Below are 24,368 nucleotides of genomic sequence, written 5' to 3'. Positions count from 1 at the left end.
ACGTGTTCTGGAGTCATTTCGTTGCAAGCGGGTTTTTACATATTTCTCTGACATTTAACTGGAAGCGAATATTTTAAGTGCTCTGGAGTCATTTCGTTGCAAGCGGGTTTTTACATACTTCTCAGACATTTCACTGGATGCGGGTTTTTTAAGTGCTCTGGAGTCATTTCGTTGGAAGCGGGTTTTTAAGTACTCTGGAGTCATTTCGTTGCAAGCGGGTTTTTAAGTGCTCTGGAGTCATTTCGTTGCAAGCGGGTTTTTAAGTGCTCTGGAGTCATTTCGTTGCAAGCGGGTTTTTAAGTGCTCTGAAGGCATTTCGTTGCAAGCGGGTTTTTAAGTGCTCTGGAGTCATTTCGTTGCAAGCGGGTTTTTAAGTGCTCTGGAGACATTTCGTTGCAAGCGGGTTTTTAAGTGCTCTGGAGCCATTTCGTTGCAAGCGGGTTTTTAAGTGCTCTGGAGCCATTTCGTTGCAAGCGGGTTTTTAAGTGCTCTGGAGTCATTACGTTGCAAGCGGGTTTTTAAGTGTTCTGGAGTCATTTCGTTGCAAGCGTGTTTTTAAGTGCTCTGGAGTCATTTCGTTGCAAGCGGGTTTTTAAGTGCTCTGGAGTCATTTCGTTGCAAGCGGGTTTTTAAATGCTCTGGAGACATTTCGTTGCATGCGGGTTTTTAAGTGCTCTGGAGCCATTTCGTTGCAAGCGGGTTTTTAAGTGCTCTGGAGTCATTTCGTTGCAAGCGGGTTTTTAAGTGCTCTGGAGTCATTTCGTTGCAAGCGGGTTTTTAAGTGCTCTGGAGTCATTTCGTTGCAAGCGGGTTTTTAAGTACTCTGGAGACATTTCGTTGCAAGCGGGTTTTTAAGTGCTCTGGAGTCATTTCGTTGCAAGCGGGTTTTTAAGTGCTCTGGAGTCATTTCGTTGCAAGCGGGTTTTTAAGTGCTCTGAAGGCATTTCGTTGCAAGCGGGTTTTTAAGTGCTCTGGAGTCATTTCGTTGCAAGCGGGTTTTTAAGTTATCTGGAGTCATTTCGTTGCAAGCGGGTTTTTAAGTGCTCTGGAGTCATTTCGTTGCAAGCGGGTTTTTAAGTGTTCTGGAGTCATTTCGTTGCAAGCGGGTTTTTAAGTGCTCTGGAGTCATTTCATTGCAAGCGGGTTTTTTAGTGCTCTGGAGTCATTTCGTTGCAAGCGGGTTTTTAAGTGCTCTGGAGTCATTTCGTTGCATGCGGGTTTTTAAGTGCTCTGAAGGCATTTCGTTGTAAGCGGGTTTTTAAGTGCTCTGGAGTCATTTCGTTGCAAGCGGGTTTTTACGTGTTCTGGAGTCATTTCGTTGCAAGCGGGTTTTTACATACTTCTCAGACATTTCACTGGAAGCGGGTTTTTTAAATGCTCTGTAGGCATTTCGTTGCAAGCGGGTTTTTAAGTACTCTGGAGTCATTTCGTTGCAAGCGGGTTTTTAAGTGCTCTGGAGTCATTTCGTTGCAAGCGGGTTTTTACATATTTCTCTGACATTTAACTGGAAGCGAGTATTTTAAGTGCTCTGGAGTCATTTCGTTGCAAGCGGGTTTTTACGTGCTCTGGAGTCATTTCGTTGCAAGCGGGTTTTTAAGTGCTCTGGAGTCATTTCGTTGCAAGCGGGTTTTTAAGTTATCTGGAGTCATTTCGTTGCAAGCGGGTTTTTAAGTGCTCTGGAGTCATTTCGTTGCAAGCGGGTTTTTAAGTGCTCTGGAGTCATTTCGTTGCAAGCGGGTTTTTAAGTGCTCTGAAGGCATTTCGTTGTAAGCGGGTTTTTAAGTGCTCTGGAGTCATTTCGTTGCAAGCGGGTTTTTACGTGTTCTGGAGTCATTTCGTTGCAAGCGGGTTTTTACATACTTCTCAGACATTTCACTGGAAGCGGGTTTTTTAAGTGCTCTGTAGGCATTTCGTTGCAAGCGGGTTTTTAAGTACTCTGGAGTCATTTCGTTGCAAGCGGGTGTTTAAGTGCTCTGGAGTCATTTCGATGCAAGCGGGTTTTTAAGTGCTCTGGAGTCATTTTGTTGCAAGCGGGTTTTTAAGTGCTCTGGAGTCTCTTCGTTGCAAGCGGGTTTTTAAGTGTTCTGGAGTCATTTCTTTGCAAGAGGGTTTTTAAGTGCTCTGAAGGCATTTCGTTGCAAGCGGGTTTTTAAGTGCTCTGGAGTCATTTCGTTGCAAGCGGGTTTTTACGGGTTCTGGAGTCATTTCGTTGCAAGCGGGTTTTTACATACTTCTCAGACATTTCACTGGAAACGGGTTTTTTAAGTGCTCTGCAGGCATTTCGTTGTAAGCGGGTTTTTACGTACTCTGGAGTCATTTCGTTGCAAGCGGGTTTTTAAGTGCTCTGGAGTCATTACGTTGCAAGCGGGTTTTTAAGTGCTCTGGAGTCATTTCATTGCAAGCGGGTTTTTAAGTGCTCTGGAGGCATTTCGTTGCAAGCGGGTTTTTAAGTGCTCTGGAGCCATTTCGTTGCAAGCGGGTTTTTAAGTGCTCTGGAGCCATTTCGTTGCAAGCGGGTTTTTAAGTGCTCTGGAGTCATTACGTTGCAAGCGGGTATTTAAGTGTTCTGGAGTCATTTCGTTGCAAGCGGGTTTTTAAGTGCTCTGGAGTCATTTCGTTGCAAGCGGGTTTAAAGTGCTCTGGAGTTATTTCGTTGCAAGCGGGTTTTTAAGTGCTCTGGAGTCATTTCGTTGCAAGCGGGTTTTTAAGTGCTCTGGAGTCATTTCGTTGCAAGCGGGTTTTTAAGTACTCTGGAGACATTTCGTTGCAAGCCGGTTTTTAAGTGCTCTGGAGTCATTTCGTTGCAAGCGGGTTTTTAAGTGCTCTGGAGTCATTTCGTTGCAAGCGGGTTTTTAAGTGCTCTGGAGTCATTTCGTTGCAAGCGGGTTTTTACGTGTTCTGGAGTCATTTCGTTGCAAGCGGGTTTTTACATATTTCTCTGACATTTAACTGGAAGCGAATATTTTAAGTGCTCTGGAGTCATTTCGTTGCAAGCGGGTTTTTACATACTTCTCAGACATTTCACTGGATGCGGGTTTTTTAAGTGCTCTGGAGTCATTTCGTTGGAAGCGGGTTTTTAAGTACTCTGGAGTCATTTCGTTGCAAGCGGGTTTTTAAGTGCTCTGGAGTCATTTCGTTGCAAGCGGGTTTTTAAGTGCTCTGGAGTCATTTCGTTGCAAGCGGGTTTTTAAGTGCTCTGAAGGCATTTCGTTGCAAGCGGGTTTTTAAGTGCTCTGGAGTCATTTCGTTGCAAGCGAGTTTTTAAGTGCTCTGGAGACATTTCGTTGCAAGCGGGTTTTTAAGTGCTCTGGAGCCATTTCGTTGCAAGCGGGTTTTTAAGTGCTCTGGAGCCATTTCGTTGCAAGCGGGTTTTTAAGTGCTCTGGAGTCATTACGTTGCAAGCGGGTTTTTAAGTGTTCTGGAGTCATTTCGTTGCAAGCGTGTTTTTAAGTGCTCTGGAGTCATTTCGTTGCAAGCGTGTTTTTAAGTGCTCTGGAGTCATTTCGTTGCAAGCAGGTTTTTAAGTGCTCTGGAGTCATTTCGTTTCAAGCGGGTTTTTAAATGCTCTGGAGACATTTCGTTGCATGCGGGTTTTTAAGTGCTCTGGAGCCATTTCGTTGCAAGCGGGTTTTTAAGTGCTCTGGAGTCATTTCGTTGCAAGCGGGTTTTTAAGTGCTCTGGAGTCATTTCGTTGCAAGCGGGTTTTTAAGTGCTCTGGAGTCATTTCGTTGCAAGCGGGTTTTTAAGTACTCTGGAGACATTTCGTTGCAAGCGGGTTTTTAAGTGCTCTGGAGTCATTTCGTTGCAAGCGGGTTTTTAAGTGCTCTGGAGTCATTTCGTTGCAAGCGTGTTTTTAAGTGCTCTGGAGTCATTTCGTTGCAAGCGGGTTTTTAAGTGCTCTGGAGTCATTTCGTTGCAAGCGGGTTTTTAAGTGCTCTGGAGTCATTTCGTTGCAAGCGGGTTTTTAAGTGCTCTGGAGTCATTTCGTTGCAAGCGGGTTTTTAAGTGCTCTGGAAGTCATTTCGTTGCAAGCGGGTTTTTAAGTGCTCTGGAGTCATTTCGTTGCAAGCGGGTTTTTAAGTGCTCTGGAGTCATTTCGTTGCAATCGGGTTTTTAAGCGTTCTGGAGTCATTTCGTTGCAAGCGGGTTTTTAAGTACTCTGGAGACATTTCGTTGCAAGCGGGTTTTTAAGTGCTCTGGAGTCATTTCGTTGCAAGCGGGTTTTTACGTGTTCTGGAGTCATTTCGTTGCAAGCGGGTTTTTACATACTTCTCAGACATTTCACTGGAAGCGGGTTTTTTAAATGCTCTGTAGGCATTTCGTTGCAAGCGGGTTTTTAAGTACTCTGGAGTCATTTCGTTGCAAGCGGGTTTTTAAGTGCTCTGGAGTCATTTCGTTGCAAGCGGGTTTTTACATATTTCTCTGACATTTAACTGGAAGCGAGTATTTTAAGTGCTCTGGAGTCATTTCGTTGCAAGCGGGTTTTTACGTGCTCTGGAGTCATTTCGTTGCAAGCGGGTTTTTAAGTGCTCTGGAGTCATTTCGTTGCAAGCGGGTTTTTAAGTTATCTGGAGTCATTTCGTTGCAAGCGGGTTTTTAAGTGCTCTGGAGTCATTTCGTTGCAAGCGGGTTTTTAAGTGCTCTGGAGTCATTTCGTTGCAAGCGGGTTTTTAAGTGCTCTGAAGGCATTTCGTTGTAAGCGGGTTTTTAAGTGCTCTGGAGTCATTTCGTTGCAAGCGGGTTTTTACGTGTTCTGGAGTCATTTCGTTGCAAGCGGGTTTTTACATACTTCTCAGACATTTCACTGGAAGCGGGTTTTTTAAGTGCTCTGTAGGCATTTCGTTGCAAGCGGGTTTTTAAGTTCTCTGGAGTCATTTCGTTGCAAGCGGGTGTTTAAGTGCTCTGGAGTCATTTCGTTGCAAGCGGGTTTTTAAGTGCTCTGGAGTCATTTTGTTGCAAGCGGGTTTTTAAGTGCTCTGGAGTCTTTTCGTTGCAAGCGGGTTTTTAAGTGTTCTGGAGTCATTTCTTTGCAAGAGGGTTTTTAAGTGCTCTGAAGGCATTTCGTTGCAAGCGGGTTTTTAAGTGCTCTGGAGTCATTTCGTTGCAAGCGGGTTTTTACGGGTTCTGGAGTCATTTCGTTGCAAGCGGGTTTTTACATACTTCTCAGACATTTCACTGGAAGCGGGTTTTTTAAGTGCTCTGCAGGCATTTCGTTGTAAGCGGGTTTTTACGTACTCTGGAGTCATTTCGTTGCAAGCGGGTTTTTAAGTGCTCTGGAGTCATTACGTTGCAAGCGGGTTTTTAAGTGCTCTGGAGTCATTTCATTGCAAGCGGGTTTTTAAGTGCTCTGGAGGCATTTCGTTGCAAGCGGGTTTTTAAGTGCTCTGGAGCCATTTCGTTGCAAGCGGGTTTTTAAGTGCTCTGGAGCCATTTCGTTGCAAGCGGGTTTTTAAGTGCTCTGGAGTCATTACGTTGCAAGCGGGTATTTAAGTGTTCTGGAGTCATTTCGTTGCAAGCGGGTTTTTAAGTGCTCTGGAGTCATTTCGTTGCAAGCGGGTTTAAAGTGCTCTGGAGTTATTTCGTTGCAAGCGGGTTTTTAAGTGCTCTGGAGTCATTTCGTTGCAAGCGGGTTTTTAAGTGCTCTGGAGTCATTTCGTTGCAAGCGGGTTTTTAAGTACTCTGGAGACATTTCGTTGCAAGCCGGTTTTTAAGTGCTCTGGAGTCATTTCGTTGCAAGCGGGTTTTTAAGTGCTCTGGAGTCATTTCGTTGCAAGCGGGTTTTTAAGTGCTCTGGAGTCATTTCGTTGCAAGCGGGTTTTTACGTGTTCTGGAGTCATTTCGTTGCAAGCGGGTTTTTACATATTTCTCTGACATTTAACTGGAAGCGAATATTTTAAGTGCTCTGGAGTCATTTCGTTGCAAGCGGGTTTTTACATACTTCTCAGACATTTCACTGGATGCGGGTTTTTTAAGTGCTCTGGAGTCATTTCGTTGGAAGCGGGTTTTTAAGTACTCTGGAGTCATTTCGTTGCAAGCGGGTTTTTAAGTGCTCTGGAGTCATTTCGTTGCAAGCGGGTTTTTAAGTGCTCTGGAGTCATTTCGTTGCAAGCGGGTTTTTAAGTGCTCTGAAGGCATTTCGTTGCAAGCGGGTTTTTAAGTGCTCTGGAGTCATTTCGTTGCAAGCGGGTTTTTAAGTGCTCTGGAGTCATTTCGTTGCAAGCGGGTTTTTAAGTACTCTGGAGACATTTCGTTGCAAGCCGGTTTTTAAGTGCTCTGGAGTCATTTCGTTGCAAGCGGGTTTTTAAGTGCTCTGGAGTCATTTCATTGCAAGCGGGTTTTTAAGTGCTCTGGAGTCATTTCGTTGCAAGCGGGTTTTTACGTGTTCTGGAGTCATTTCGTTGCAAGCGGGTTTTTACATATTTCTCTGACATTTAACTGGAAGCGAATATTTTAAGTGCTCTGGAGTCATTTCGTTGCAAGCGGGTTTTTACATACTTCTCAGACATTTCACTGGATGCGGGTTTTTTAAGTGCTCTGGAGTCATTTCGTTGGAAGCGGGTTTTTAAGTACTCTGGAGTCATTTCGTTGCAAGCGGGTTTTTAAGTGCTCTGGAGTCATTTCGTTGCAAGCGGGTTTTTAAGTGCTCTGGAGTCATTTCGTTGCAAGCGGGTTTTTAAGTGCTCTGAAGGCATTTCGTTGCAAGCGGGTTTTTAAGTGCTCTGGAGTCATTTCGTTGCAAGCGGGTTTTTAAGTGCTCTGGAGACATTTCGTTGCAAGCGGGTTTTTAAGTGCTCTGGAGCCATTTCGTTGCAAGCGGGTTTTTAAGTGCTCTGGAGCCATTTCGTTGCAAGCGGGTTTTTAAGTGCTCTGGAGTCATTACGTTGCAAGCGTGTTTTTAAGTGTTCTGGAGTCATTTCGTTGCAAGCGTGTTTTTAAGTGCTCTGGAGTCATTTCGTTGCAAGCGTGTTTTTAAGTGCTCTGGAGTCATTTCGTTGCAAGCAGGTTTTTAAGTGCTCTGGAGTCATTTCGTTTCAAGCGGGTTTTTAAATGCTCTGGAGACATTTCGTTGCATGCGGGTTTTTAAGTGCTCTGGAGCCATTTCGTTGCAAGCGGGTTTTTAAGTGCTCTGGAGTCATTTCGTTGCAAGCGGGTTTTTAAGTGCTCTGGAGTCATTTCGTTGCAAGCGGGTTTTTAAGTGCTCTGGAGTCATTTCGTTGCAAGCGGGTTTTTAAGTACTCTGGAGACATTTCGTTGCAAGCGGGTTTTTAAGTGCTCTGGAGTCATTTCGTTGCAAGCGGGTTTTTAAGTGCTCTGGAGTCATTTCGTTGCAAGCGTGTTTTTAAGTGCTCTGGAGTCATTTCGTTGCAAGCGGGTTTTTAAGTGCTCTGGAGTCATTTCGTTGCAAGCGGGTTTTTAAGTGCTCTGGAGTCATTTCGTTGCAAGCGGGTTTTTAAGTGCTCTGGAGTCATTTCGTTGCAAGCGGGTTTTTAAGTGCTCTGGAAGTCATTTCGTTGCAAGCGGGTTTTTAAGTGCTCTGGAGTCATTTCGTTGCAAGCGGGTTTTTAAGTGCTCTGGAGTCATTTCGTTGCAATCGGGTTTTTAAGCGTTCTGGAGTCATTTCGTTGCAAGCGGGTTTTTAAGTACTCTGGAGACATTTCGTTGCAAGCGGGTTTTTAAGTGCTCTGGAGTCATTTCGTTGCAAGCGGGTTTTTACGTGTTCTGGAGTCATTTCGTTGCAAGCGGGTTTTTACATACTTCTCAGACATTTCACTGGAAGCGGGTTTTTTAATTGCTCTGTAGGCATTTCGTTGCAAGCGGGTTTTTAAGTACTCTGGAGTCATTTCGTTGCAAGCGGGTTTTTAAGTGCTCTGGAGTCATTTCGTTGCAAGCGGGTTTTTACATATTTCTCTGACATTTAACTGGAAGCGAGTATTTTAAGTGCTCTGGAGTCATTTCGTTGCAAGCGGGTTTTTACGTGCTCTGGAGTCATTTCGTTGCAAGCGGGTTTTTAAGTGCTCTGGAGTCATTTCGTTGCAAGCGGGTTTTTAAGTTATCTGGAGTCATTTCGTTGCAAGCGGGTTTTTAAGTGCTCTGGAGTCATTTCGTTGCAAGCGGGTTTTTAAGTGCTCTGGAGTCATTTCGTTGCAAGCGGGTTTTTAAGTGCTCTGAAGGCATTTCGTTGTAAGCGGGTTTTTAAGTGCTCTGGAGTCATTTCGTTGCAAGCGGGTTTTTACGTGTTCTGGAGTCATTTCGTTGCAAGCGGGTTTTTACATACTTCTCAGACATTTCACTGGAAGCGGGTTTTTTAAGTGCTCTGTAGGCATTTCGTTGCAAGCGGGTTTTTAAGTACTCTGGAGTCATTTCGTTGCAAGCGGGTGTTTAAGTGCTCTGGAGTCATTTCGTTGCAAGCGGGTTTTTAAGTGCTCTGGAGTCATTTTGTTGCAAGCGGGTTTTTAAGTGCTCTGGAGTCTTTTCGTTGCAAGCGGGTTTTTAAGTGTTCTGGAGTCATTTCTTTGCAAGAGGGTTTTTAAGTGCTCTGAAGGCATTTCGTTGCAAGCGGGTTTTTAAGTGCTCTGGAGTCATTTCGTTGCAAGCGGGTTTTTACGGGTTCTGGAGTCATTTCGTTGCAAGCGGGTTTTTACATACTTCTCAGACATTTCACTGGAAGCGGGTTTTTTAAGTGCTCTGCAGGCATTTCGTTGTAAGCGGGTTTTTACGTACTCTGGAGTCATTTCGTTGCAAGCGGGTTTTTAAGTGCTCTGGAGTCATTACGTTGCAAGCGGGTTTTTAAGTGCTCTGGAGTCATTTCATTGCAAGCGGGTTTTTAAGTGCTCTGGAGGCATTTCGTTGCAAGCGGGTTTTTAAGTGCTCTGGAGCCATTTCGTTGCAAGCGGGTTTTTAAGTGCTCTGGAGCCATTTCGTTGCAAGCGGGTTTTTAAGTGCTCTGGAGTCATTACGTTGCAAGCGGGTATTTAAGTGTTCTGGAGTCATTTCGTTGCAAGCGGGTTTTTAAGTGCTCTGGAGTCATTTCGTTGCAAGCGGGTTTAAAGTGCTCTGGAGTTATTTCGTTGCAAGCGGGTTTTTAAGTGCTCTGGAGTCATTTCGTTGCAAGCGGGTTTTTAAGTGCTCTGGAGTCATTTCGTTGCAAGCGGGTTTTTAAGTACTCTGGAGACATTTCGTTGCAAGCCGGTTTTTAAGTGCTCTGGAGTCATTTCGTTGCAAGCGGGTTTTTAAGTGCTCTGGAGTCATTTCGTTGCAAGCGGGTTTTTAAGTGCTCTGGAGTCATTTCGTTGCAAGCGGGTTTTTACGTGTTCTGGAGTCATTTCGTTGCAAGCGGGTTTTTACATATTTCTCTGACATTTAACTGGAAGCGAATATTTTAAGTGCTCTGGAGTCATTTCGTTGCAAGCGGGTTTTTACATACTTCTCAGACATTTCACTGGATGCGGGTTTTTTAAGTGCTCTGGAGTCATTTCGTTGGAAGCGGGTTTTTAAGTACTCTGGAGTCATTTCGTTGCAAGCGGGTTTTTAAGTGCTCTGGAGTCATTTCGTTGCAAGCGGGTTTTTAAGTGCTCTGGAGTCATTTCGTTGCAAGCGGGTTTTTAAGTGCTCTGAAGGCATTTCGTTGCAAGCGGGTTTTTAAGTGCTCTGGAGTCATTTCGTTGCAAGCGGGTTTTTAAGTGCTCTGGAGACATTTCGTTGCAAGCGGGTTTTTAAGTGCTCTGGAGCCATTTCGTTGCAAGCGGGTTTTTAAGTGCTCTGGAGCCATTTCGTTGCAAGCGGGTTTTTAAGTGCTCTGGAGTCATTACGTTGCAAGCGGGTTTTTAAGTGTTCTGGAGTCATTTCGTTGCAAGCGTGTTTTTAAGTGCTCTGGAGTCATTTCGTTGCAAGCGGGTTTTTAAGTGCTCTGGAGTCATTTCGTTGCAAGCGGGTTTTTAAATGCTCTGGAGACATTTCGTTGCATGCGGGTTTTTAAGTGCTCTGGAGCCATTTCGTTGCAAGCGGGTTTTTAAGTGCTCTGGAGTCATTTCGTTGCAAGCGGGTTTTTAAGTGCTCTGGAGTCATTTCGTTGCAAGCGGGTTTTTAAGTGCTCTGGAGTCATTTCGTTGCAAGCGGGTTTTTAAGTACTCTGGAGACATTTCGTTGCAAGCGGGTTTTTAAGTGCTCTGGAGTCATTTCGTTGCAAGCGGGTTTTTAAGTGCTCTGGAGTCATTTCGTTGCAAGCGGGTTTTTAAGTGCTCTGAAGGCATTTCGTTGCAAGCGGGTTTTTAAGTGCTCTGGAGTCATTTCTTTGCAAGCGGGTTTTTAAGTTATCTGGAGTCATTTCGTTGCAAGCGGGTTTTTAAGTGCTCTGGAGTCATTTCGTTGCAAGCGGGTTTTTAAGTGTTCTGGAGTCATTTCGTTGCAAGCGGGTTTTTAAGTGCTCTGGAGTCATTTCATTGCAAGCGGGTTTTTTAGTGCTCTGGAGTCATTTCGTTGCAAGCGGGTTTTTAAGTGCTCTGGAGTCATTTCGTTGCATGCGGGTTTTTAAGTGCTCTGAAGGCATTTCGTTGTAAGCGGGTTTTTAAGTGCTCTGGAGTCATTTCGTTGCAAGCGGGTTTTTACGTGTTCTGGAGTCATTTCGTTGCAAGCGGGTTTTTACATACTTCTCAGACATTTCACTGGAAGCGGGTTTTTTAAATGCTCTGTAGGCATTTCGTTGCAAGCGGGTTTTTAAGTACTCTGGAGTCATTTCGTTGCAAGCGGGTTTTTAAGTGCTCTGGAGTCATTTCGTTGCAAGCGGGTTTTTACATATTTCTCTGACATTTAACTGGAAGCGAGTATTTTAAGTGCTCTGGAGTCATTTCGTTGCAAGCGGGTTTTTACGTGCTCTGGAGTCATTTCGTTGCAAGCGGGTTTTTAAGTGCTCTGGAGTCATTTCGTTGCAAGCGGGTTTTTAAGTTATCTGGAGTCATTTCGTTGCAAGCGGGTTTTTAAGTGCTCTGGAGTCATTTCGTTGCAAGCGGGTTTTTAAGTGCTCTGGAGTCATTTCGTTGCAAGCGGGTTTTTAAGTGCTCTGAAGGCATTTCGTTGTAAGCGGGTTTTTAAGTGCTCTGGAGTCATTTCGTTGCAAGCGGGTTTTTACGTGTTCTGGAGTCATTTCGTTGCAAGCGGGTTTTTACATACTTCTCAGACATTTCACTGGAAGCGGGTTTTTTAAGTGCTCTGTAGGCATTTCGTTGCAAGCGGGTTTTTAAGTACTCTGGAGTCATTTCGTTGCAAGCGGGTGTTTAAGTGCTCTGGAGTCATTTCGTTGCAAGCGGGTTTTTAAGTGCTCTGGAGTCATTTTGTTGCAAGCGGGTTTTTAAGTGCTCTGGAGTCTCTTCGTTGCAAGCGGGTTTTTAAGTGTTCTGGAGTCATTTCTTTGCAAGAGGGTTTTTAAGTGCTCTGAAGGCATTTCGTTGCAAGCGGGTTTTTAAGTGCTCTGGAGTCATTTCGTTGCAAGCGGGTTTTTACGGGTTCTGGAGTCATTTCGTTGCAAGCGGGTTTTTACATACTTCTCAGACATTTCACTGGAAACGGGTTTTTTAAGTGCTCTGCAGGCATTTCGTTGTAAGCGGGTTTTTACGTACTCTGGAGTCATTTCGTTGCAAGCGGGTTTTTAAGTGCTCTGGAGTCATTACGTTGCAAGCGGGTTTTTAAGTGCTCTGGAGTCATTTCATTGCAAGCGGGTTTTTAAGTGCTCTGGAGGCATTTCGTTGCAAGCGGGTTTTTAAGTGCTCTGGAGCCATTTCGTTGCAAGCGGGTTTTTAAGTGCTCTGGAGCCATTTCGTTGCAAGCGGGTTTTTAAGTGCTCTGGAGTCATTACGTTGCAAGCGGGTATTTAAGTGTTCTGGAGTCATTTCGTTGCAAGCGGGTTTTTAAGTGCTCTGGAGTCATTTCGTTGCAAGCGGGTTTAAAGTGCTCTGGAGTTATTTCGTTGCAAGCGGGTTTTTAAGTGCTCTGGAGTCATTTCGTTGCAAGCGGGTTTTTAAGTGCTCTGGAGTCATTTCGTTGCAAGCGGGTTTTTAAGTACTCTGGAGACATTTCGTTGCAAGCCGGTTTTTAAGTGCTCTGGAGTCATTTCGTTGCAAGCGGGTTTTTAAGTGCTCTGGAGTCATTTCGTTGCAAGCGGGTTTTTAAGTGCTCTGGAGTCATTTCGTTGCAAGCGGGTTTTTACGTGTTCTGGAGTCATTTCGTTGCAAGCGGGTTTTTACATATTTCTCTGACATTTAACTGGAAGCGAATATTTTAAGTGCTCTGGAGTCATTTCGTTGCAAGCGGGTTTTTACATACTTCTCAGACATTTCACTGGATGCGGGTTTTTTAAGTGCTCTGGAGTCATTTCGTTGGAAGCGGGTTTTTAAGTACTCTGGTGTCATTTCGTTGCAAGCGGGTTTTTAAGTGCTCTGGAGTCATTTCGTTGCAAGCGGGTTTTTAAGTGCTCTGGAGTCATTTCGTTGCAAGCGGGTTTTTAAGTGCTCTGAAGGCATTTCGTTGCAAGCGGGTTTTTAAGTGCTCTGGAGTCATTTCGTTGCAAGCGGGTTTTTAAGTGCTCTGGAGACATTTCGTTGCAAGCGGGTTTTTAAGTGCTCTGGAGCCATTTCGTTGCAAGCGGGTTTTTAAGTGCTCTGGAGCCATTTCGTTGCAAGCGGGTTTTTAAGTGCTCTGGAGTCATTACGTTGCAAGCGGGTTTTTAAGTGTTCTGGAGTCATTTCGTTGCAAGCGTGTTTTTAAGTGCTCTGGAGTCATTTCGTTGCAAGCGTGTTTTTAAGTGCTCTGGAGTCATTTCGTTGCAAGCAGGTTTTTAAGTGCTCTGGAGTCATTTCGTTTCAAGCGGGTTTTTAAATGCTCTGGAGACATTTCGTTGCATGCGGGTTTTTAAGTGCTCTGGAGCCATTTCGTTGCAAGCGGGTTTTTAAGTGCTCTGGAGTCATTTCGTTGCAAGCGGGTTTTTAAGTGCTCTGGAGTCATTTCGTTGCAAGCGGGTTTTTAAGTGCTCTGGAGTCATTTCGTTGCAAGCGGGTTTTTAAGTACTCTGGAGACATTTCGTTGCAAGCGGGTTTTTAAGTGCTCTGGAGTCATTTCGTTGCAAGCGGGTTTTTAAGTGCTCTGGAGTCATTTCGTTGCAAGCGGGTTTTTAAGTGCTCTGAAGGCATTTCGTTGCAAGCGGGTTTTTAAGTGCTCTGGAGTCATTTCGTTGCAAGCGGGTTTTTAAGTTATCTGGAGTCATTTCGTTGCAAGCAGGTTTTTAAGTGCTCTGGAGTCATTTCGTTGCAAGCGGGTTTTTAAGTGTTCTGGAGTCATTTCGTTGCAAGCGGGTTTTTAAGTGCTATGGAGTCATTTCATTGGAAGCGGGTTTTTTAGTGCTCTGGAGTCATTTCGTTGCAAGCGGGTTTTTAAGTGCTCTGGAGTCATTTCGTTGCAAGCGGGTTTTTAAGTGCTCTGGAGTCATTTCGTTGCAAGCGGGTTTTTAAGTGCTCTGGAGTCATTTCGTTGCAAGCGGGTTTTTAAGTGCTCTGGAGTCATTTCGTTGCAAGCGGGTTTTTAAGTACTCTGGAGACATTTCGTTGCAAGCGGGTTTTTAAGTGCTCTGGAGTCATTTCTTTGCAAGCGGGTTTTTAAGTGCTCTGGAGTCATTTCGTTGCAAGCGGGTTTTTAAGTGCTCTGGAGTCATTTCGTTGCAAGCGGGTTTTTAAGTGCTCTGAAGGCATTTCGTTGCAAGCGGGTTTTTAAGTGCTCTGGAGTCATTTCGTTGCAAGCGGGTTTTTAAGTGCTCTGGAGTCATTTCGTTGCAAGCGGGTTTTTAAGTGCTCTGGAGTCATTTCGTTGCAAGCGGGTTTTTAAGTGTTCTGGAGTCATTTCGTTGCAAGCCGGTTTTTAAGTGCTCTGGAGTCATTTCATTGCAAGCGGGTTTTTTAGTGCTCTGGAGTCATTTCGTTGCAAGCGGGTTTTTAAGTGCTCTGGAGTCATTTCGTTGCATGCGGGTTTTTAAGTGCTCTGAAGGCATTTCGTTGTAAGCGGGTTTTTAAGTGCTCTGGAGTCATTTCGTTGCAAGCAGGTTTTTACGTGTTCTGGAGTCATTTCGTTGCAAGCGGGTTTTTACATACTTCTCAGACATTTCACTGGAAGCGGGTTTTTTAAATGCTCTGTAGGCATTTCGTTGCAAGCGGGTTTTTAAGTACTCTGGAGTCATTTCGTTGCAAACGGGTTTTTACGTGCTCTGGAGTCATTTCGTTGCAAGCGGGTTTTTAAGTGCTCTGGAGTCATTTCGTTGCAAGCGGGTTTTTAAGTGCTCTGGAGTCATTTCGTTGCAAGCGGGTTTTTAAGTGCTCTGGAGTCATTTCGTTGCAAGCGGGTTTTTAAGTGCTCTGGAGTCATTTCCTTGCAAGCGGGTTTTTAAGTACTCTGGAGACATTTCTTTGCAAACGGGTTTTTAAGTGCTCTGGAGTCATTTCGTTGCAAGCGGGTTTTTAAGTGCTCTGGAGTCATTTCGTTGCAAGCGGGTTTTTAAGTGCTCTGAAGGCATTTCGTTGCAAGCGGGTTTTTGAGTGCTCTGGAGTCATTTCGTTGCAAGCAGGTTTTTAAGTTATCTGGAGTCATTTCGTTGCAAGCGGGTTTTTAAATGCTCTGGAGTCATTTCGTTGCAAGCGGGTTTTTCAGTGCTCTGGAGTCATTTCGTTGCAAGCGGGTTTTTAAGTGCTCTGGAGTCATTTCGTTGCAAGCGGGTTTTTAAGTGCTCTGAAGGCATTTCGTTGTAAGCGGGTTTTTAAGTGCTCTGGAGTCATTTCGTTGCAAGCTGGTTTTTACGTGTTCTGGAGTCATTTCGTTGCAAGCGGGTTTTTACATACTTCTCAGACATTTCACTGGAAGCGGGTTTTTTAAGTGCTCTGTAGGCATTTCGTTGCAAGCGGGTTTTTAAGTACTCTGGAGTCATTTCGTTGCAAGCGGGTGTTTAAGTGCTCTGGAGTCATTTCGTTGCAAGCGGGTTTTTCAGTGCTCCGGAGTCATTTCGTTGCAAGCGGGTTTTTAAGTGCTCTGGAGTCATTTCGTTGCAAGCGGGTTTTTAAGTGCTCTGAAGGCATTTCGTTGCAAGCGGGTTTTTAAGTGCTCTGGAGTCATTTCGTTGCAAGCGGGTTTTTAAGTGCTCTGGAGTCATTTCGTTGCATGCGGGTTTTTAAGTACTCTGAAGGCATTTCGTTGTAAGCGGGTTTTTAAGTGCTCTGGAGTCATTTCGTTGCAAGCGGGTTTTTAAGTGCTCTGGAGTCATTTCGTTGCATGCGGGTTTTTAAGTACTCTGAAGGCATTTCGTTGTAAGCGGGTTTTTAAGTGCTCTGGAGTCATTTCGTTGCAAGCAGGTTTTTACGTGTTCTGGAGTCATTTCGTTGCAAGCGGGTTTTTACATACTTCTCAGACATTTCACTGGAAGCGGGTTTTTTAAATGCTCTGTAGGCATTTCGTTGCAAGCGGGTTTTTAAGTACTCTGGAGTCATTTCGTTGCAAGCGGGTTTTTAAGTGCTCTGGAGTCATTTCGTTGCAAGCGGGTTTTTAAGTGCTCTGGAGTCATTTCGTTGCAAGCGGGTTTTTAAGTGCTCTGGAGTCATTTCGTTGCAAGCGGGTTTTTAAGTGCTCTGGAGTCATTTCGTTGCAAGCGGGTTTTTAAGTGCTCTGGAGTCATTTCGTTGCAAGCGGGTTTTTAAGTGCTCTGGAGTCATTTCGTTGCAAGCGGGTTTTTAAGTGCTCTGGAGGCATTTCGTTGCAAGCGGGTTTTTGAGTGCTCTGGAGTCATTTCGTTGCAAGCAGGTTTTTAAGTTATCTGGAGTCATTTCGTTGCAAGCGGGTTTTTAAGTGCTCTGGAGTCATTTCGTTGCAAGCGGGTTTTTCAGTGCTCTGGAGTCATTTCGTTGCAAGCGGGTTTTTAAGTGCTCTGGAGTCATTTCGTTGCAAGCGGGTTTTTAAGTGCTCTGAAGGCATTTCGTTGTAAGCGGGTTTTTAAGTGCTCTGGAGTCATTTCGTTGCAAGCTGGTTTTTACGTGTTCTGGAGTCATTTCGTTGCAAGCGGGTTTTTACATACTTCTCAGACATTTCACTGGAAGCGGGTTTTTTAAGTGCTCTGTAGGCATTTCGTTGCAAGCGGGTTTTTAAGTACTCTGGTGTCATTTCGTTGCAAGCGGGTGTTTCAGTGCTCTGGAGTCATTTCGTTGCAAGCGGGTTTTTCAGTGCTCCGGAGTCATTTCGTTGCAAGCGGGTTTTTAAGTGCTCTGGAGTCATTTCGTTGCAAGCGGGTTTTTAAGTGCTCTGAAGGCATTTCGTTGCAAGCGGGTTTTTAAGTGCTCTGGAGTCATTTCGTTGCAAGCGGGTTTTTAAGTGCTCTGGAGTCATTTCGTTGCAAGCGGGTTTTTAAGTGCTCTGAAGGCATTTCGTTGTAAGCGGGTTTTTAAGTGCTCTGGAGTCATTTCGTTGCAAGCGGGTTTTTACGTGTTCTGGAGTCATTTCGTGGCAAGCGGGTTTTTACATACTTCTCAGACATTTCACTGGAAGCGGGTTTTTTAAGTGCTCTGTAGGCATTTCGTTGCAATCGGGTTTTTAAGTACTCTGGAGTCATTTCGTTGCAAGCGGGTGTTTAAGTGCTCTGGAGTCATTTCTTTGCAAGTGGGTTTTTAAGTGCTCTGGAGTCATTTTGTTGCAAGCGGGTTTTTAAGTGCTCTGGAGTCTTTTCGTTGCAAGCGGGTTATTAAGTGTTCTGGAGTCATTTCTTTGCAAGCAGGTTTTTAAGTGCTCTGAAGGCATTTCGTTGCAAGCGGGTTTTTAAGTGCTCTGGAGTCATTTCGTTGCAAGCGGGTTTTTAAGTGCTCTGGATTCATTTCGTTGCAAGCGGGTTTTTAAGTGCTCTGAAGGCATTTCGTTGCAAGCGGGTTTTTGAGTGCTCTGGAGTCATTTCGTTGCAAGCAGGTTTTTAAGTTATCTGGAGTCATTTCGTTGCAAGCGGGTTTTTAAGTGCTCTGGAGTCATTTCGTTGCAAGCGGGTTTTTCAGTGCTCTGGAGTCATTTCGTTGCAAGCGGGTTTTTAAGTGCTCTGGAGTCATTTCGTTGCAAGCGGGTTTTTAAGTGCTCTGAAGGCATTTCGTTGTAAGCGGGTTTTTAAGTGCTCTGGAGACATTTCGTTGCAAGCGGGTTTTTAAGTGCTCTGGAGTCATTTCGTTGCAAGCGGGTTTTTAAGTGCTCTGGAGTCATTTCGTTGCAAGCGGGTTTTTAAGTGCTCTGAAGGCATTTCGTTGCAAGCGGGTTTTTAAGTACTCTGGAGACATTTCGTTGCAAGCGGGTTTTTAAGTGCTCTGGAGTCATTTCGTTGCAAGCGGGTTTTTACGTGTTCTGGAGTCATTTCGTTGCAAGCGGGTTTTTACATACTTCTCAGACATTTCACTGGAAGCGGGTTTTTTAAATGCTCTGTAGGCATTTCGTTGCAAGCGGGTTTTTAAGTACTCTGGAGTCATTTCGTTGCAAACGGGTTTTTACGTGCTCTGGAGTCATTTCGTTGCAAGCGGGTTTTTAAGTGCTCTGGAGTCATTTCGTTGCAAGCGGGTTTTTAAGTGCTCTGGAGTCATTTCGTTGCAAGCGGGTTTTTAATTGCTCTGGAGTCATTTCGTTGCAAGCGGGTTTTTACGTGTTCTGGAGTCATTTCGTTGCAAGCGGGTTTTTACATACTTCTCAGACATTTCACTGGAAGCGGGTTTTTTAAATGCTCTGTAGGCATTTCGTTGCAAGCGGGTTTTTAAGTGCTCTGGAGTCATTTCGTTGCAAACGGGTTTTTACGTGCTCTGGAGTCATTTCGTTGCAAGCGGGTTTTTAAGTGCTCTGGAGTCATTTCGTTGCAAGCGGGTTTTTAAGTGCTCTGGAGTCATTTCGTTGCAAGCGGGTTTTTAAGTGCTCTGGAGTCATTTCGTTGCAAGCGGGTTTTTAAGTGCTCTGGAGTCATTTCGTTGCAAGCGGGTTTTTAAGTGCTCTGGAGTCATTTCGTTGCAAGCGGGTTTTTAAGTGCTCTGGAGTCATTTCGTTGCAAGCGGGTTTTTAAGTGCTCTGAAGGCATTTCGTTGCAAGCGGGTTTTTAAGTGCTCTGGAGTCATTTTGTTGCAAGCGGGTTTTTAAGTGCTCTGGAGACATTTCGTTGCAAGCGGTTTTTTAAGTGCTCTGGAGCCATTTCGTTGCAAGCGGGTTTTTAAGTTCTCTGGAGCCATTTCGTTGCAAGCGGGTTTTTAAGTGCTCTGGAGCCATTACGTTGCAAGCGGGTTTTTAAGTGTTCTGGAGTCATTTTGTTGCAAGCGGGTTTTTAAGTGCTCTGGAGTCATTTCGTTTCAAGCGGGTTTTTAAGTGCTCTGGAGTCATTTCGTTGCAAGCGGGTTTTTAAGTGCTCTGGAGTCATTTCGTTGCAAGCGGGTTTTTACATACTTCTCAGACATTTCACTGGAAGCGGGTTTTTTAAGTGCTCTGCAGGCATTTCGTTGTAAGCGGGTTTTTAAGTACTCTGGAGTCATTTCGTTGCAAGCGGGTTTTTAAGTACTCTGGAGTCATTTCGTTGCAAACGGGTTTTTACGTGCTCTGCAGTCATTTCGTTGCAAGCGGGTTTTTAAGTGCTCTGGAGTCATTTCGTTGCAAGCGGGTTTTTAAGTGCTCTGGAGTCATTTCGTTGCAAGCGGGTTTTTAAGTGCTCTGGAGTCATTTCGTTGCAAGCGGGTTTTAAGTGCTCTGGAGTCATTTCGTTGCAAGCGGGTTTTTAAGTGCTCTGGAGTCATTTCGTTCCAAGCGGGTTTTTAAGTGCTCTAAAGGCATTTCGTTGCAAGCGGGTTTTTAAGTGCTCTGGAGTCATTTTGTTGCAAGCGGGTTTTTAAGTGCTCTGGAGACATTTCGTTGCAAGCGGGTTTTTAAGTGCTCTGGAGCCATTTCGTTGCAAGCGGGTTTTTAAGTGCTTTGGAGTCATTTCGTTGCAAGCGGGTTTTTAAGTGCTCTGGAGTCATTTCGTTGCAAGCGGGTTTTTAAGTGCTCTGGAGTCATTTCGTTGCAAGCGGGTTTTTAAGTACTCTGGAGACATTTCGTTGCAAGCGGGTTTTTAAGTGCTCTGGAGTCATTTCGTTGCAAGCGGGTTTTTAAGTGCTCTGGAGTCATTTCGTTGCAAGCGGGTTTTTAAGTGCTCTGAAGGCATTTCGTTGCAAGCGGGTTTTTAAGTACTCTGGAGACATTTCGTTGCAAGCGGGTTTTTAAGTGCTCTGAAGGCATTTCGTTGCAAGCGGGTTTTTAAGTACTCTGGAGACATTTCGTTGCAAGCGGGTTTTTAAGTGCTCTGGAGTCATTTCGTTGCAAGCGGGTTTTTACGTGTTCTGGAGTCATTTCGTTGCAAGCGGGTTTTTACATACTTCTCAGACATTTCACTGGAAGCGGGTTTTTTAAATGCTCTGTAGGCATTTCGTTGCAAGCGGGTTTTTAAGTACTCTGGAGTCATTTCGTTGCAAACGGGTTTTTACGTGCTCTGGAGTCATTTCGTTGCAAGCGGGTTTTTAAGTGCTCTGGAGTCATTTCGTTGCAAGCGGGTTTTTAAGTGCTCTGGAGTCATTTCGTTGCAAGCGGGTTTTTAATTGCTCTGGAGTCATTTCGTTGCAAGCGGGTTTTTACGTGTTCTGGAGTCATTTCGTTGCAAGCGGGTTTTTACATACTTCTCAGACATTTCACTGGAAACGGGTTTTTTAATTGCTCTGTAGGCATTTCGTTGCAAGCGGGTTTTTAAGTGCTCTGGAGTCATTTCGTTGCAAACGGGTTTTTACGTGCTCTGGAGTCATTTCGTTGCAAGCGGGTTTTTAAGTGCTCTGGAGTCATTTCGTTGCAAGCGGGTTTTTAAGTGCTCTGGAGTCATTTCGTTGCAAGCGGGTTTTTAAGTGCTCTGGAGTCATTTCGTTGCAAGCGGGTTTTTAAGTGCTCTGGAGTCATTTCGTTGCAAGCGGGTTTTTAAGTGCTCTGGAGTCATTTCGTTGCAAGCGGGTTTTTAAGTGCTCTGGAGTCATTTCGTTGCAAGCGGGTTTTTAAGTGCTCTGAAGGCATTTCGTTGCAAGCGGGTTTTTAAGTGCTCTGGAGTCATTTTGTTGCAAGCGGGTTTTTAAGTGCTCTGGAGACATTTCGTTGCAAGCGGTTTTTTAAGTGCTCTGGAGCCATTTCGTTGCAAGCGGGTTTTTAAGTTCTCTGGAGCCATTTCGTTGCAAGCGGGTTTTTAAGTGCTCTGGAGCCATTACGTTGCAAGCGGGTTTTTAAGTGTTCTGGAGTCATTTTGTTGCAAGCGGGTTTTTAAGTGCTCTGGAGTCATTTCGTTTCAAGCGGGTTTTTAAGTGCTCTGGAGTCATTTCGTTGCAAGCGGGTTTTTAAGTGCTCTGGAGTCATTTCGTTGCAAGCGGGTTTTTACATACTTCTCAGACATTTCACTGGAAGCGGGTTTTTTAAATGCTCTGTAGGCATTTCGTTGCAAGCGGGTTTTTAAGTACTCTGGAGTCATTTCGTTGCAAACGGGTTTTTACGTGCTCTGGAGTCATTTCGTTGCAAGCGGGTTTTTAAGTGCTCTGGAGTCATTTCGTTGCAAGCGGGTTTTTAAGTGCTCTGGAGTCATTTCGTTGCAAGCGGGCTTTTAAGTGCTCTGGAGTCATTTCGTTGCAAGCGGGTTTTTAAGTGCTCTGGAGTCATTTCGTTCCAAGCGGGTTTTTAAGTGCTCTAAAGGCATTTCGTTGCAAGCGGGTTTTTAAGTGCTCTGGAGTCATTTCGTTGCAAGCGGGTTTTTAAGTGCTCTGGAGACATTTCGTTGCAAGCGGGTTTTTAAGTGCTCTGGAGCCATTTCGTTGCAAGCGGGTTTTTAAGTGCTTTGGAGTCATTTCGTTGCAAGCGGGTTTTTAAGTGCTCTGGAGTCATTTCGTTGCAAGCGGGTTTTTAAGTGCTCTGGAGTCATTTCGTTGCAAGCGGGTTTTTAAGTGCTCTGGAGTCATTTCGTTGCAAGCGGGTTTTTAAGTGCTCTGGAGTCATTTCGTTGCAAGCGGGTTTTTAAGTGCTCTGGAGTCATTTCGTTGCAAGCGGGCTTTTAAGTGCTCTGGAGTCATTTCGTTGCAAGCGGGTTTTTAAGTGCTCTGGAGTCATTTCGTTCCAAGCGGGTTTTTAAGTGCTCTAAAGGCATTTCGTTGCAAGCGGGTTTTTAAGTGCTCTGGAGTCATTTCGTTGCAAGCGGGTTTTTAAGTGCTCTGGAGACATTTCGTTGCATGCGGGTTTTTAAGTGCTCTGGAGCCATTTCGTTACATGCGGGTTTTTAAGTGCTTTGGAGTCATTTCGTTGCAAGCGGGTTTTTAAGTGCTCTGGAGTCATTTCGTTGCAAGCGGGTTTTTAAGTGCTCTGGAATCATTTCGTTTCAAGCGGGTTTTTAAGTACTCTGGAGACATTTCGTTGCAAGCGGGTTTTTAAGTGCTCTGGAGTCATTTTGTTGCAAGCGGGTTTTTAAGTGCTCTGGAGTCATTTCGTTGCAAGCGGGTTTTTAAGTGCTCTGGAGTCATTTCGTTGCAAGCGGGTTTTTAAGTGCTCTGGAGTCATTTCGTTGCAAGCGGGTTTTTAATTGCTCTGGAGTCATTTCGTTGCAAGCGGGTTTTTACGTGTTCTGGAGTCATTTCGTTGCAAGCGGGTTTTTACATACTTCTCAGACATTTCACTGGAAGCGGGTTTTTTAAATGCTCTGTAGGCATTTCGTTGCAAGCGGGTTTTTAAGTGCTCTGGAGTCATTTCGTTGCAAACGGGTTTTTACGTGCTCTGGAGTCATTTCGTTGCAAGCGGGTTTTTAAGTGCTCTGGAGTCATTTCGTTGCAAGCGGGTTTTTAAGTGCTCTGGAGTCATTTCGTTGCAAGCGGGTTTTTAAGTGCTCTGGAGTCATTTCGTTGCAAGCGGGTTTTTAAGTGCTCTGGAGTCATTTCGTTGCAAGCGGGTTTTTAAGTGCTCTGGAGTCATTTCGTTGCAAGCGGGTTTTTAAGTGCTCTGGAGTCATTTCGTTGCAAGCGGGTTTTTAAGTGCTCTGGAGGCATTTCGTTGCAAGCGGGTTTTTAAGTGCTCTGGAGTCATTTTGTTGCAAGCGGGTTTTTAAGTGCTCTGGAGACATTTCTTTACAAGCGGTTTTTTAAGTGCTCTGGAGCCATTTCGTTGCAAGCGGGTTTTTAAGTTCTCTGGAGCCATTTCGTTGCAAGCGGGTTTTTAAGTGCTCTGGAGCCATTACGTTGCAAGCGGGTTTTTAAGTGTTCTGGAGTCATTTTGTTGCAAGCGGGTTTTTAAGTGCTCTGGAGTCATTTCGTTTCAAGCGGGTTTTTAAGTGCTCTGGAGTCATTTCGTTGCAAGCGGGTTTTTAAGTGCTCTGGAGTCATTTCGTTGCAAGCGGGTTTTTACATACTTCTCAGACATTTCACTGGAAGCGGGTTTTTTAAATGCTCTGTAGGCATTTCGTTGCAAGCGGTTTTTTAAGTACTCTGGAGTCATTTCGTTGCAAACGGGTTTTTACGTGCTCTGGAGTCATTTCGTTGCAAGCGGGTTTTTAAGTGCTCTGGAGTCATTTCGTTGCAAGCGGGTTTTTAAGTGCTCTGGAGTCATTTCGTTGCAAGCGGGCTTTTAAGTGCTCTGGAGTCATTTCGTTGCAAGCGGGTTTTTAAGTGCTCTGGAGTCATTTCGTTCCAAGCGGGTTTTTAAGTGCTCTAAAGGCATTTCGTTGCAAGCGGGTTTTTAAGTGCTCTGGAGTCATTTCGTTGCAAGCGGGTTTTTAAGTGCTCTGGAGACATTTCGTTGCATGCGGGTTTTTAAGTGCTCTGGAGCCATTTCGTTGCAAGCGGGTTTTTAAGTGCTTTGGAGTCATTTCGTTGCAAGCGGGTTTTTAAGTGCTCTGGAGTCATTTCGTTGCAAGCGGGTTTTTAAGTGCTCTGGAATCATTTCTTTTCAAGCGGGTTTTTAAGTACTCTGGAGACATTTCGTTGCAAGCGGGTTTTTAAGTGCTCTGGAGTCATTTCGTTGCAAGCGGGTTTTTAAGTGCTCTGGAGTCATTTCGTTGCAAGCGGGTTTTTAAGTGCTCTGGAGTCATTTCGTTGCAAGCGGGCTTTTAAGTGCTCTGGAGTCATTTCGTTGCAAGCGGGTTTTTAAGTGCTCTGGAGTCATTTCGTTCCAAGCGGGTTTTTAAGTGCTCTAAAGGCATTTCGTTGCAAGCGGGTTTTTAAGTGCTCTGGAGTCATTTCGTTGCAAGCGGGTTTTTAAGTGCTCTGGAGACATTTCGTTGCATGCGGGTTTTTAAGTGCTCTGGAGCCATTTCGTTGCAAGCGGGTTTTTACGTGTTCTGGAGTCATTTCGTTGCAAGCGGGTTTTTACATACTTCTCAGACATTTCACTGGAAGCGGGTTTTTTAAATGCTCTGTAGGCATTTCGTTGCAAGCGGGTTTTTAAGTGCTCTGGAGTCATTTCGTTGCAAACGGGTTTTTACGTGCTCTGGAGTCATTTCGTTGCAAGCGGGTTTTTACGTGCTCTGGAGTCATTTCGTTGCAAGCGGGTTTTTAAGTGCTCTGGAGTCATTTCGTTGCAAGCGGGTTTTTAAGTGCTCTGGAGTCATTTCGTTGCAAGGGGGTTTTTAAGTGCTCTGGAGTCATTTCGTTGCAAGCGGGTTTTTAAGTGCTCTGGAGTCATTTCGTTGCAAGCGGGTTTTTAAGTGCTCTGGAGTCATTTCGTTGCAAGCGGGTTTTTAAGTGCTCTGGAGTCATTTCGTTGCAAGCGGGTTTTTAAGTGCTCTGGAGGCATTTCGTTGCAAGCGGGTTTTTAAGTGCTCTGGAGTCATTTCGTTGCAAGCGGGTTTTTAAGTGCTCTGGAGACATTTCGTTACAAGCGGTTTTTTAAGTGCTCTGGAGCCATTTCGTTGCAAGCGGGTTTTTAAGTTCTCTGGAGCCATTTCGTTGCAAGCGGGTTTTTAAGTGCTCTGGAGCCATTACGTTGCAAGCGGGTTTTTAAGTGTTCTGGAGTCATTTTGTTGCAAGCGGGTTTTTAAGTGCTCTGGAGTCATTTCGTTTCAAGCGGGTTTTTAAGTGCTCTGGAGTCATTTCGTTGCAAGCGGGTTTTTAAGTGCTCTGGAGTCATTTCGTTGCAAGCGGGTTTTTACATACTTCTCAGACATTTCACTGGAAGCGGGTTTTTTAAATGCTCTGTAGGCATTTCGTTGCAAGCGGTTTTTTAAGTACTCTGGAGTCATTTCGTTGCAAACGGGTTTTTACGTGCTCTGGAGTCATTTCGTTGCAAGCGGGTTTTTAAGTGCTCTGGAGTCATTT

The sequence above is a fragment of the Meriones unguiculatus genome, chromosome X (assembly GCF_030254825.1).
Source record: "Meriones unguiculatus strain TT.TT164.6M chromosome X, Bangor_MerUng_6.1, whole genome shotgun sequence".
Classification (NCBI taxonomy): domain Eukaryota; kingdom Metazoa; phylum Chordata; class Mammalia; order Rodentia; family Muridae; genus Meriones; species Meriones unguiculatus.
This window is presented reverse-complemented; position numbering follows the sequence as displayed.